Source organism: Chlorocebus sabaeus, chromosome 12, assembly GCF_047675955.1.
Source record: "Chlorocebus sabaeus isolate Y175 chromosome 12, mChlSab1.0.hap1, whole genome shotgun sequence".
In the NCBI taxonomy this organism is placed as follows: Eukaryota; Metazoa; Chordata; class Mammalia; order Primates; family Cercopithecidae; genus Chlorocebus; species Chlorocebus sabaeus.
The window spans coordinates 43,427,673-43,439,525 of record NC_132915.1 but is presented as its reverse complement, the minus strand read 5'-3'; the positions used below and the strand labels follow the sequence as shown (position 1 = coordinate 43,439,525).

Genomic DNA, 11,853 nt, shown 5'->3' with positions numbered 1-11,853 from the left:
TTGAAAACACAAAATTTTTGCACAATATCCATGTCTACCTCAGTTCTTTGTCTTATTTGTAAAAATCACATAAGCAACCTGGTGTTTCCAGTACCCTACCACATTATCCAGTATATTTCAATATCCCCATTTCTTAACTGCCTTAGAATTATTGCTTGATTTATTAAATGGAAGACTGATTGAATCGAGAATGGTTGATTTTTCTATGCCAAAAAAGTCGACGTCTATTAAAGCATATTCTACACAAGACGTAATGTAAACTGGATTTCAAGAATGTGCAGAAGTGGGAGTATATGGACATATTGTGAACTTTTATTTGTGAAACTGCTGAGATTGTTTCATAATCCAGCAAAGTAATCAGTTCCAAATTAGTGTTCAGATTAGATAATGACAACTTAAACATGTCTCACCCTATTTGTAAACATAAGCACTCTTTTCCATTCCAGAGTTTTCAGAAAAACACATATATTAAGAAATGTAGGGTTAAACCTAATTTTAATTGTACTTTCTTTTTTTAAATTTTTATTTCTTTTTTTAAAAATTTATTATTTTTTATTATTATTATACTTTAAGTTCTAGGGTACATGTGCATAACGTGCAGGTTTGTTTCATATGTATACTTGTGCCATGTTGGTGTGCTGCACCCATCAACTCGTCAGCACCCCTCAACTCATCATTTACATCAGGTATAACTCCCAATGCAATCCCTTTTTTCTTTTTTTTGAGACGGATTCTAGCTCTGTTGCCCAGGCTGGAGTGCAGTGGCGCAATCTCGGCTCACTGCAAGCTCTGCCTCCCGGGTTTACGCCATTCTTCTGCCTCAGCCTCCCGAGTAGCTGGAACTACAGGCGCCCGCCACCACACCCTGCTAATTTTTTGTATTTTTAGTAGAGACGGGGTTTCCCTGTGTTAGCCAGGGTGATCTCGATCTCCTGACCTCGAGATCCGCCGGCCTTGGCCTCCCAAAGTGCTGGGATTACAGGCGTGAGCCACCGTGCCCAGCGCTTAGTTGTACTTTCTATCCTATTCACATCATAGGCAGGGTAAGTGAAGGGAAAGGAAGTAATAGTCGCCTTTGCCTTCTTCTTTTGGAAGAAACAACATATGCAAACTAGAAGGTAATCACCTTTAATGAACGCAAATATTAATATTTTAATGTGTGCAACAAAGCCTGGAAAAAGTAAGAATCATATTAAAATTAGGGGGGGAAACCCAAAAGATTAAAAAAATGTAAATAACATTCTTGGGTAATAGGAAATAATTAAGACCACAAATTTTTTTATAAACCTAGCAGTTTTACATTTTAGATGTTACTCCACAATCATCACAGAATTACAGCTAGCTCTTACCTAATTAACTAACTGATTAGACAGAATATAGTACAGATGAAACAATTCTTAAATGTTCTTGACTTTTTTTCTGATACATTTGTGTCCTTCACAAATACAACATATACATATACAGTTTTCCTGAGAAGTTCCAATTATATCTACTCTTATCTCTAAAATTAACTTATTAAACTTGTAAGCACATTTAATTTTATGTCCTTATAAAAATTTAGCATAGAAGATGATTATTTAAGCAGAAAAATACCCAAATATGTTTTGAGGTTTGGAATAAAAGGTATACTACCAAATCCAGGGAGTACTGGAATCTCAGCTGTGAAGACACAAACCCATTGGTCTGGTAGAGATCACATTAATATTCACAGTGACCTTTTGCCTGGGTAGCCTGAAATCAAACTAGGTTCTAGCTTATGTCCCCGCTGGGAATACTGATCAAATCATGAGCGTGTTACCTGGGCCAGTGCCATCCATGTGGGCCACCCCAGCTTTGGTGCATCTCCCCTTCTTGCTCTCTGTTGATGCAGCACCATTCCCACAGGCTGCCCCTCTGGTGAGAAGCCTCAGTGCACATTCTCTGTTGGGTTTAAAGGAAGGTCGTGAGGAGAAATAAGTCAAATCAATAGCACCTGTTAGAAATAACCAAGCCGTCAATGTCAAGATTTTCCTGTCAGTGACAAAGGTCCATCACAGAGGATGGTAGAGGGCAGGAAACATTTCAAATAAGAGGGAAACAGTTTTGTTGGCAGCAATGTAAGAGTAAATGGAGTTATCATTTGTTGAATTATTACTGAGTCATGCCCTGGGCTAAGTCTTTTACTTGTATTATCTTATTTAATCCTCATAAGACTGATAAAAGAGAAGTATACTGATAATACTCTTATTTCACAGATGAGAAAACTGAGGCACAGAGAGATGAAGTGATTTGTCCCAACAAATAGTGGGAAATAATAAATTTAAATAGCATCTGACTAGAAGACCTAAACTGCTTAACATATGTCTTAAAGTTTGGTCCAATGAAGTATGTGTGTGCTTTGTAAAAATATTATAGAACTTGAAGATTTCATAATTCTCTTAACCCCAAATTTTAACTACAAACCAAAGCAACCACTGATCTCTGTTTTCTAGGATTTGTGTGATGTGTAATAATAGTTTGGTCACCAATTTCAATTTCAAAATTATACACCTCAATACATTTTGGTGAAGGTGGACATTCAAAACTCAATATATTGTCAGTTATTCTACCACCATATTTTAAAACTGAATTCATCATTGGGCTTTTAGTGAAACAACAAGAGTAATAGCTATAATTTATTAAGGACTTATTACTGTGGGTTAGAACCTGTGCTTAGTATTTTACAGCCATTATTTTAAATTAAATTCTCAAAAATAAGCATAATCATTTCCATTTTACAGATGAAAAAAGAGATTTAGAGATTAAGCAATTTACTCCAAATTCATGCATTATTAATATGTTGGACCCAAGATTCAAACCCAGGTGTACCTGAATATGAAAGACATGAACTGCAGTGTGGGATGCTATGTTGTGACTCTGGTTAAGACCTGGTTCAGGTAGGTGACCAGGTCTCTCACTCATGATGTTCTCACACATCTCAGGATTATGGGAATGCCTGATTGCTTTGTGCCCTTGTGAAAACTAAAGCATCCAGAAGTCACAGGACAGAATTATAGCATGTGTAGTGCTCTGCATTCTTGAAGCCTAACATTCTTCAGAGGCAAGAGGAGCACAGAGCCAATACTAACTCTGCCTTGCCCCATGACTTTGCAGGTACCCAAGATTTGGAAGTAGCTTCATGTGTTCACCAAGAGACGGTGGTGGTTAACTGTTGGCCCAGAAGCCTAATTATGATGAAAGTGGGCTTCCAGGCCTCAACAAGTTTTCTTTCATAGTAGGTGCCCTGAGGAGAAAGGCGGGGTTTTGGGTATGGACTTATTGTTTGAGCCTGCCATGCAGGTGCAGGTGCCTGCTGCGAAACAATGAACTCCATTGATGGCAATGCCTGACCTTACAAATGCCAAAGCCAACACATACTGCTCTGGGCAGGTATGGAAGTCAACAGTGAGGCATAACCAGGCGGGGGTTCAGGATCTCAAATGGCCTCCTCCTCCTCCTCCTCCTCCTCCTCAGAGCTGAGAGAATTAATCATGGCCACGCTGGAGAGCAGACTACCTACAACATACTGAAAAACTGATCTGTGAGTTCAGACAGACACACCAGTGTCAAAGCTCTGGCACTGGGGCAGATGCATCTATTTTCAGAAGTTTCCCCACAAATGGAGAACTGTTTGTCTTAAAGGTGGAAAATTACATGTATTTTACTATTTTAAAGAAGGTATATCTTAATTGCCTTTCCTGCAAAAGAGGAAAAGAAATCCTATGAACTTTTCTTTCTTTCTCTTTCTTTTCTTTCTTTCTTCTTTCTTTCTTTTTCTTTCTTTCTTTCTTTCTTTCTTTTCTTTCTTTCTTTCTTTCTTTCTTTCTTTCTTTCTTTCTTTCTCTTTCTTTCTTTCTTTTTTCTTTCTTTTTTCTTTCTTTCTTTTTCTTTCTTCTTTCTTTCTTCCTTCCTTCCTTTCTTCCTTCCTTCCTTCTCTTTCTTTTTCTTTCCTTCCTTCCTTCTCTTTCTTTTTCTTTCCTTTTCTTTCTTTCTTTTCTTTCTTTCTTTCTGAGATGGAGTCTCACTCTGTCGCCCAGGCTGGAGTGCAGTGATGTGATCTCGGCTCACTGCAACCTCCACCTCTCAGTTCAAGTGATTGTCCTGCCTCAGTTTCCCGAGTAGCTGGGACTACAGGCACACACCACCATGCCCAGCTAGTTTTTGTATTTGTAGCAGAGATGGGGTTTCACCATGTTGGCCAGATGGTCTCCATCTCTTGACCTCATGATCTGCCCTCTTCAACCTCCCAAAGTGCTGGGATTACAGGCGTGAGCGACCACACCCAGCCTATTTCTTTCCTTTTTGTTTTTCTGAGGAAATAAATATAGTTCAGAGGGTAAAACATATCTTAAAAAAAAAAAATTTCTGTGATTTTTCAACGAGGAATTGTTAAGTGCCTTATTTCACATGGCTAAGCTTCATCTTCAGACTTGACACTTCTGCAAATCAAAAGCTTATAAGCAGAGGCCACAGACATGGAAATACATCCAGCCAACTAGAAAGGGGCAGAGTATAGGAGTGTAGTCCAGTCTTGCTTTGAAACACTCTTGAGAGAAAGATCATTTATGAATCTCATATAATCTGGCATTACAGTGTCTTGGACATCAGTTTTTCAGGCTTCTTGAATTCCAACTTAGGGAAGATAGTTCACTTTAAAGCAGGAGCCAAGATGGACCATTTTCATTTTCTCATTTTCTCATAAAATCTTATTAACAACAACTATGCCAGCACCAGGATTTGTACTGGGGACACAAGAGTAAGCAAAATCGGCCCAAGCTTTCTTTTTCCTTGGTTCAGGGGAAGGCTTCTAATGAGTGTTTCCTGGTTAAGTAGAATCTGAGAGCAACTCTAGTTCAATAGAAATAAATGAGGCAAATGGTGACAAATGCCCCAAAGAGAACCAAAATTTGTGGGTGAATTACTAAAATTCTCGAGACCTCTGTATCTTCATCTATGGAAAGGAAAAAATAAGACCTACCTTAAAGTTTGTTGTGGGGAATTAAATGAGATCATTTATTATGCCTGGTACGGTCGGGCGCGGTGGCTCACACCTGTAATCCCAGCACTTTGGGAGGCCGAGGTGGGCGGATCACCTGAGGTCAGGAGTTTGAGACCAGCCTGACCAACATGGAGAAACCCCATCTCTACTAAAAATAAAAAATTAGCTGGGCGTGGTGGCACATGCCTGTAATCCCAGCTACTCAGGAGGCTGAGGCAGGAGAATCACTTGAACCCGGGAGGCAGAGGTTGCGGTGAGCCGAGATCGTGCCATTGCACTCCAGCCTGGGCAGTTAGAGCAAAACTCGGTCTCAAAAAAAAAAAAAAGAAAAAGAAAAAGAAAAGAAAAGAAACGAAAGAATTATGCCTGGTACATAATAGACCAGAAAGGATGCTAGACATTGTCATGATCCGTTTTAGATCTCTCTCCTCTTGACCTTTTTATAGATGAATTTATGGACAGCCCCATAGATTGAGGCCAAACTTAGTGCCCCTGAGGTTCTAATTTCAAAGGGGATAAAAACAGACTTCGGCTTCGTAAAATTCTCAGACTCCTGTCTGATTAGCACTGTATTTCAGCCTTCCTTCCTCCAGTGCACCTTCATCAGGCATCACCTCCACATCACACTTTATTAGTTTTCTCTTTCTTTGCACAGCAGGGATAGAGGACAGGGAGGGTTTCCCCTTTTCTGATTCCCAAGATCACCGTTGCTCTCAGTCCCTGCTGAGGGAGCAGGCTTGTCATTCGGGGAGATTTGAAAATCAAAGCCAGTATGGATGTGTGGTTAGCAGCCAAGCTGAGAAACAATCTGGACATCACATTGGCCAAGAAAAGGGGATGTCCCTCTGGGAAATATGCCTGGCTCTGTTTGTATTGGCTTTCAGAGAACTCTTCTGACCTGACATGGTGCTAACTTGGTATTGTGGGAAAGTCCATCTGACCATGGGCTTCCTGCAGTTGCCTTTTGATTATGCCAAGGGAAAGACCTAAGAAGCAGTGTACAGATATGGTCTCCAGGGAGAGACAAGATCCCTCCTTCTGTCAGCACGAGTTCCCACCTCCCCTTGTTTGGATGAGAGAAGAGGAGACCAGGGAAGAATTTAACCCCATCTTGGGAATGTTGCATGCCCAAACTGAAAGTTAGGTTTTTCACTTCTTGGCTTAACCTAAAATGTAGGCGCTGGCCCTCCAGTTGGCTGCCATGGGACAAAGGTTGTTTTTCTGGCTAGGGTCAAAAAGAGTGGAATCTCAGCACAGAGTAAAATTTAACCTTGGTTTTTTGTTCATTTGTTTTTTCCCCCTTATTATACCTTTGACCCCAAACCATGCTCCTCCTTCCCTCTCTACCTCTTTTTCTCACCAACTTCCTGATCGGTCTTCTGAAGTTGCAGCTATGAAACTAGAAATCCATTCCCTGCCTTTGACTTATTGGCATTCCCATGATTATTGGTTAATCGCACAAGAATTAAATGAGTTTTGCTTGGCAGGAGCAGAGAGGAGGAGCAAGTTTTAGGGGGGGGAAAAGCAAAGTTTATACGTGTTAAATTAGCTAGGCCTTATCTGACCCCTTTGAACACTCAGTCCCCTCTTTGCTCTCCTCTCCCCTTCCCTCCCCAGTGCTTGGTAAAATGCAAATTCTGGTTCTCCAGAGTATCCCAACTGATCTCTCCCTCTGCCTGGTTCCTTCTCACTAACAGAAGGGGAGTTAGAGAACTCATACACATTGAAGTATGAATGACGCTAGTCACTAATCTCTTGGCCCCATGCTTTCCACTTTCCCCTAGGTATTTTCTTGGGCTGACTTCATTTAATCTCAGGATCAGGTAATGACACTCTGTAGTAGGTAAGAGGTAAGGACTGGCAATATGACATAGAAAGACAGGAGTTACAGAGCCAGATAGATCTGGGCTCGTTCTAGCCTTGTGTATTTTGGGCAAGTTAACTAAACACTCTGAGCTCTGATATCCCCATTGACTAGAGATAATATACCTTTGCAAAAAATATAATATATGGAAAGCATCTAGCTTGGTACCACATAGCAGATACTTAGATACTTAATTACCAATGTGATCATTATTATTGGGCTGCTCTGTGTCCTCCTGAGTGCAGTGTTAGGTAAGGGATGATTGTTAAGGAAGGCTACAATATTGGGAGGTATTACCACAGCTGCCTTGACCTCCCCATTCTTTTTGTGTCCTGAGGCTCCCTCTGAGGAAATCTGGCAGACCCAGAAGTTTATGAGGGAGAAGCAAGCAGAGGGAATGTGCTGCTTGGCTTGGAGCCACCACCAAGTGGTGACTGGCTCGGTCAGCCAGGGACATACGGGTTTTATTCACCTGAGGAGACCAGAGGCACAGTAGTCCGAGGCTCTTGGATAACGAGCAAAATTAGCTGCTCTCCGTTGATGTTGGGGACTTTCTTTCTGAGGGGTTCCCAGCTTCTCTGGTGACCCCCACTTCCACAGGCCACCATTTTCTTTCTATGCCAGTGATTCTCAATACTGGCTTCACGTTCGAATCTCATAAAGGAGTGGGCCTGGCTAGTGGTAACAGCTCCCCAGGTGAATCAAATGTGCAGAGTTGAGAATCACTGTTTGAGACCCAGCCTGAGCTTTTTGGAGCTTCACCTGCAGAGGCAAGCTTGGGTTTTTGGTTGTGCTGTTCTCCCCTAGATGGATCCCAAATGATTACTGAAGCCTAATGTAATTATTTATGTTGCTTAACTTGTGGCATCCTTTAGAACCATGTATTGATTTACTTTTAAAGGCAGACACTCCTTATTCCAACAAGCACAGCCTAATATGGCATGGTCATATTGCTCAGGTAGTATATGTCTTGCTTCCGATTTAAGAAAGAGGAGGAAGAAAATCATTAAGTTATTTTCTGGAACAACAGCAGAGAATAATCTAGAGTATTAAATATATCTTGATGAGGAGAAGTTGAGGAAACTTTCCTAGATGACTCTTCTATTTCTCTGAACTGGTCAGTTAACCTGGACACAAAGCCTCACACATAATGATGGACACCTTGTCTCCCATGAGGCCTCCATTGTTTAAGCTGCTCTTTGTGAAAAAGCAGATGCTCTCCAATCCACATACCTGTGACCAGAACCTGAACACTAATGGTTGACCAAGTTCCTACTCTCATTGCAAAGAAGTAGCTGTGACATCCCCAATTTTTGGGAAACTATATTTTACTCTAAAGAGCTAATGTGAAAGTTACTGTAAGCACAGTAAGTATAAAGAAAAACTGAGCTTGATAATACTGTTGATATTTTATCTGAAAAGCTTATCTGGAAGGATTGGGTCATCCGTTAGTGTAAAATACTGAATTTCTATCACATGGAAGACTGATGTAACTTAGACTCAAGGAAACACAAGTTGAACTAAGGGTTAGAAGTTACAGGAAGATACATTTCCACTGAGTATTCAGGAGATCCTTTTGCTTGCTGAAGGTGGAATGAATGAGATCACACCATAGCATCTATTCACCAATCAGTAGCTCGAAGGTCAGAATGGTGAGTGCCAAAAGGGGAGCACCTGGATTACTTGTTATACCCAAGACATTCACCTGGTCAATCAAAAGTTAATTAGCTTGATTGAGTGTTCCACGTGTATACTTATTTCAAAACATCATATTGGCCAGGCACGGCTTACACCTGTGCCGGGGTTACAGCTTACACTTGTAACCCCAGCATTTTGGGAGGCTAAGAAGGGCAGATCACTTGAGCCCAGGGATTCGAGACCAGCCTGGCCAACATAGCAAAACTCTCTCTCTACTAAAAATACAAAAAATTAGCCAGGCATGGTGGCACATGCCTGTAATTCCAGCTACTTGGGAGACTGAGGCATGAGAATCGCTTGAACCCAGGAGGCAGAAGTTGCAGTGAGTTGAGATCATGCCATTATACTCCAGCCTGGACAACAGAGCAAGACTCTGTTTAAAAAAAAACATATTGTACACAATAAATATATATAATTTGTATATATTATAAAATGTATTCAAGCATTCTATCTTCATTGTCCAATATATATCAGAAACTTGAAAGGTTCTAGAGATTCATATATGAATAAATTATGGTACTTAGCTCATAGACACACTTAAGCGAAATAAACAAACAACAATACAGTATCAAATGGAGATATAACAGAAGTGAAAAGGGCAATACATTCTCTTAGAACAATTCAGTTTGGGCAATGCAGAGGTAAAGTAGGGCATCAGGCCTGAAGGAAGCTTCTAGAAGGAGTTGACATTTGAGCTAGGCCTTTAAGAACAGGTAATATTTAGCCATGTAGGGAACAAGGAAGGGCATTTTAGTTGGTGGTAAAAAGTGATGCACAGCATTGGAGTGTGGAAGTGTCCTTAAGTTCTGAGAAGAACGTGTTGTGTGTTGATTTCTCTAGTAAACACATGAGGTACATGAAGGCAGTGGGGGGGGAAGATATCCTGCAAGCTTTAAACTCCAACCAAGGTATATAAATGCATCTTACTGGGTTTTTTTCTACATAATTATTTATATTTTTAATGTCCAGAATGTGTAATATAAGGGCCAGAGCTTCCTCCTGGACTCAATTTTATAAATTCTCGATTGGTTGGTGAGGCAATAGGGATAGTTTTTCCTGTCTCCTTTGGTGTCTGGAAAAGCTTCGTTCAGGTCCTCAGTGGTCATCTGATCAAATGGAATTAAGTTCCTTATCTTCTCCAGCTGTTTCTTATGCTCTCCAATCCTGGACTTTGACAGAGACACCCACTCAGCACAAATTTTCACATCTTCATTTTCTTCAGCATACACCTGGGCAGTATATTTATCCTCTGGTACAGGAAACTTCAGGGCATTCAACTTCTCAAAGTCATCCACGAAGCCTGCCTTGGCCACATTGGTCTTGTAGTAAGTCCAGTCGATAGCTGGTGGATTCTTAGGTAAAATAGCCAATCTGGAGGTGAGAGTCTCATTCCAGGATGTCAGGGAATTAGCAATGGCCTTCCGGTTTCAGGGTATGATCTCCCAAGAAGTTACCCAGTCAGTGGTTTTTAGAGCAAGTTTTTGCCCAGCCATCTTGGGATCCTTCACCTACCCCAGCGGCCCACAGTCCACAGCAGCACCTAGCGGCTCTTACTGGATTTTTTAGTGCAGTCGTGGCTATGTATTAACATTTGGACTTTATGCTTCAGGAATGGGGAACAATCACAGGTTTTGGAGAGTAGAGGAAGCCATAATCTAGAAAAACGATGGAATTGCTTGGTACAGGGCACCACGAAAGCTTAACTGTCTCTGTGATAGTGATTTCTCCCTTACCCTCTGCACTTTTCCCCATAGTGAGTTTCCCCAGGCCCGTTGTTTTCCAACTTAAGAGTCTTTAGATTCCTTGTAGACTCATGAAGATGGAAATGAGGGATTCATGAACTATTTTCAACATTGCAATAAGTTCAAATAAATTATGCACTATCACTGTCACAGAGACAGTTAAGCTTTGGTGGTACCCTATAACAAGCAATTCCATTATTTTTCTAGATTATGGCTTCCTCTACTTTCCCTGTGCTTGTTCCCCATTCCTGAGGCACAACTGCCTTAAAAAAAACCCAGTAAGATGCATTTATTTACTTTGGTTGGAGTTTAAAGCTTTGCAGGCTGTCTTCCAACCCACTGTTCACATGTACCTCATGCATCCATGGGAGAAGTCAACACACAACACACGTTCTTCTCAGAACACAAGGACACTTCCACACTCCAATGCTGTGCATCACTCTTTACCACCACTTAAAAGGTTAGCACCAACCTTTTCATCAAAGCAAAAGGACCCTTGCTTTAGTTACAACTCTTCAGTAAGGGTCCCTAGCCACCAACTTTGGGAAGGTCTTCCTCTTAAAGAACTTACATGGTATAGGATTTATAGGTATGCGCTTTAGAGGCAGACAGCCTTGAGTTTGAATATTGGCTGCCACTTATGAGTTATATGATATTGGACAATTTATTTAATCTCTGTAAGCCTCACTTTCCATGGTTAACTCATAGGATATATTGTGTATCTGTTGTATCTGTCAGTATATTATTAATTCATAGAATATATTGTATATCTGTCAATTACACACTTATATTGTATAATCTGTCTTATGTAAGTATAGAGTGTTGCCTGCCTATAGAAAATAAAACTGCTGCCAGGTAAATCACAATCTTTTATGTGTCCATCAGCATCACTGGCCACTATTGGTCCTTCCTATTTGGGGTCTCCACTGAAAGTCTTTGAGGTAGGGTGCTTCTAGCATTCAGATGGCCACACCCTTGGCTCTCCGGTTTGCTGATGTGTCTGCTGATAACTGTATTTGAGTGCCTCTGTGCTTCCTGGTGCCTTGCTGAGCAGATATCCTGAGGGTGGTCGATTGCCTCCATCTTGCAGAGGCCAGAGGGAAACACTCTCAATGCCATTTTCCACCCAGCTCATTAGTCAACTTCAGGACTTCAAAAGACATGCTCTGTTTGACTCTGCTGTTCTCTATACATGACATGTATACAAATGTGTTCAATGCACACTTTCTATGCTTCGTCATGGCTTTGGAAGCCCTACTAGAGACTCAGTGGTGTTATGCTTTTTAGTCTACATTGCCTAAGAGAACTGATACAGAGGCTAAGCAAAGGGGTGGTAGATATGGATGTCATTTAATATTACAGTCATATGGCAAGTCTGAAAATGGTCTTGTCAAAGTTAGTGGTGTGCCCTAAATGGCTTTTTCACATACCACAAGTCTGTCTTGAAAATGATTTGAATTTTCACTTTCTTTTATTCAGTTGAGTCCTAGGAATATAGACACATGGACAACACGTATCCAGCACTGTTCATT

The 11,853-nt window shown here is 40.9% G+C and overlaps 1 pseudogene; it reads right to left on the bottom strand.

The window, feature by feature from the left end:
• Positions 1-9,043: 9,043 nt before the first annotated feature.
• Positions 9,044-10,907, bottom strand: LOC140713047 (ATP synthase subunit d, mitochondrial pseudogene; annotated as a pseudogene).
• Positions 10,908-11,853: the final 946 nt, after the last annotated feature.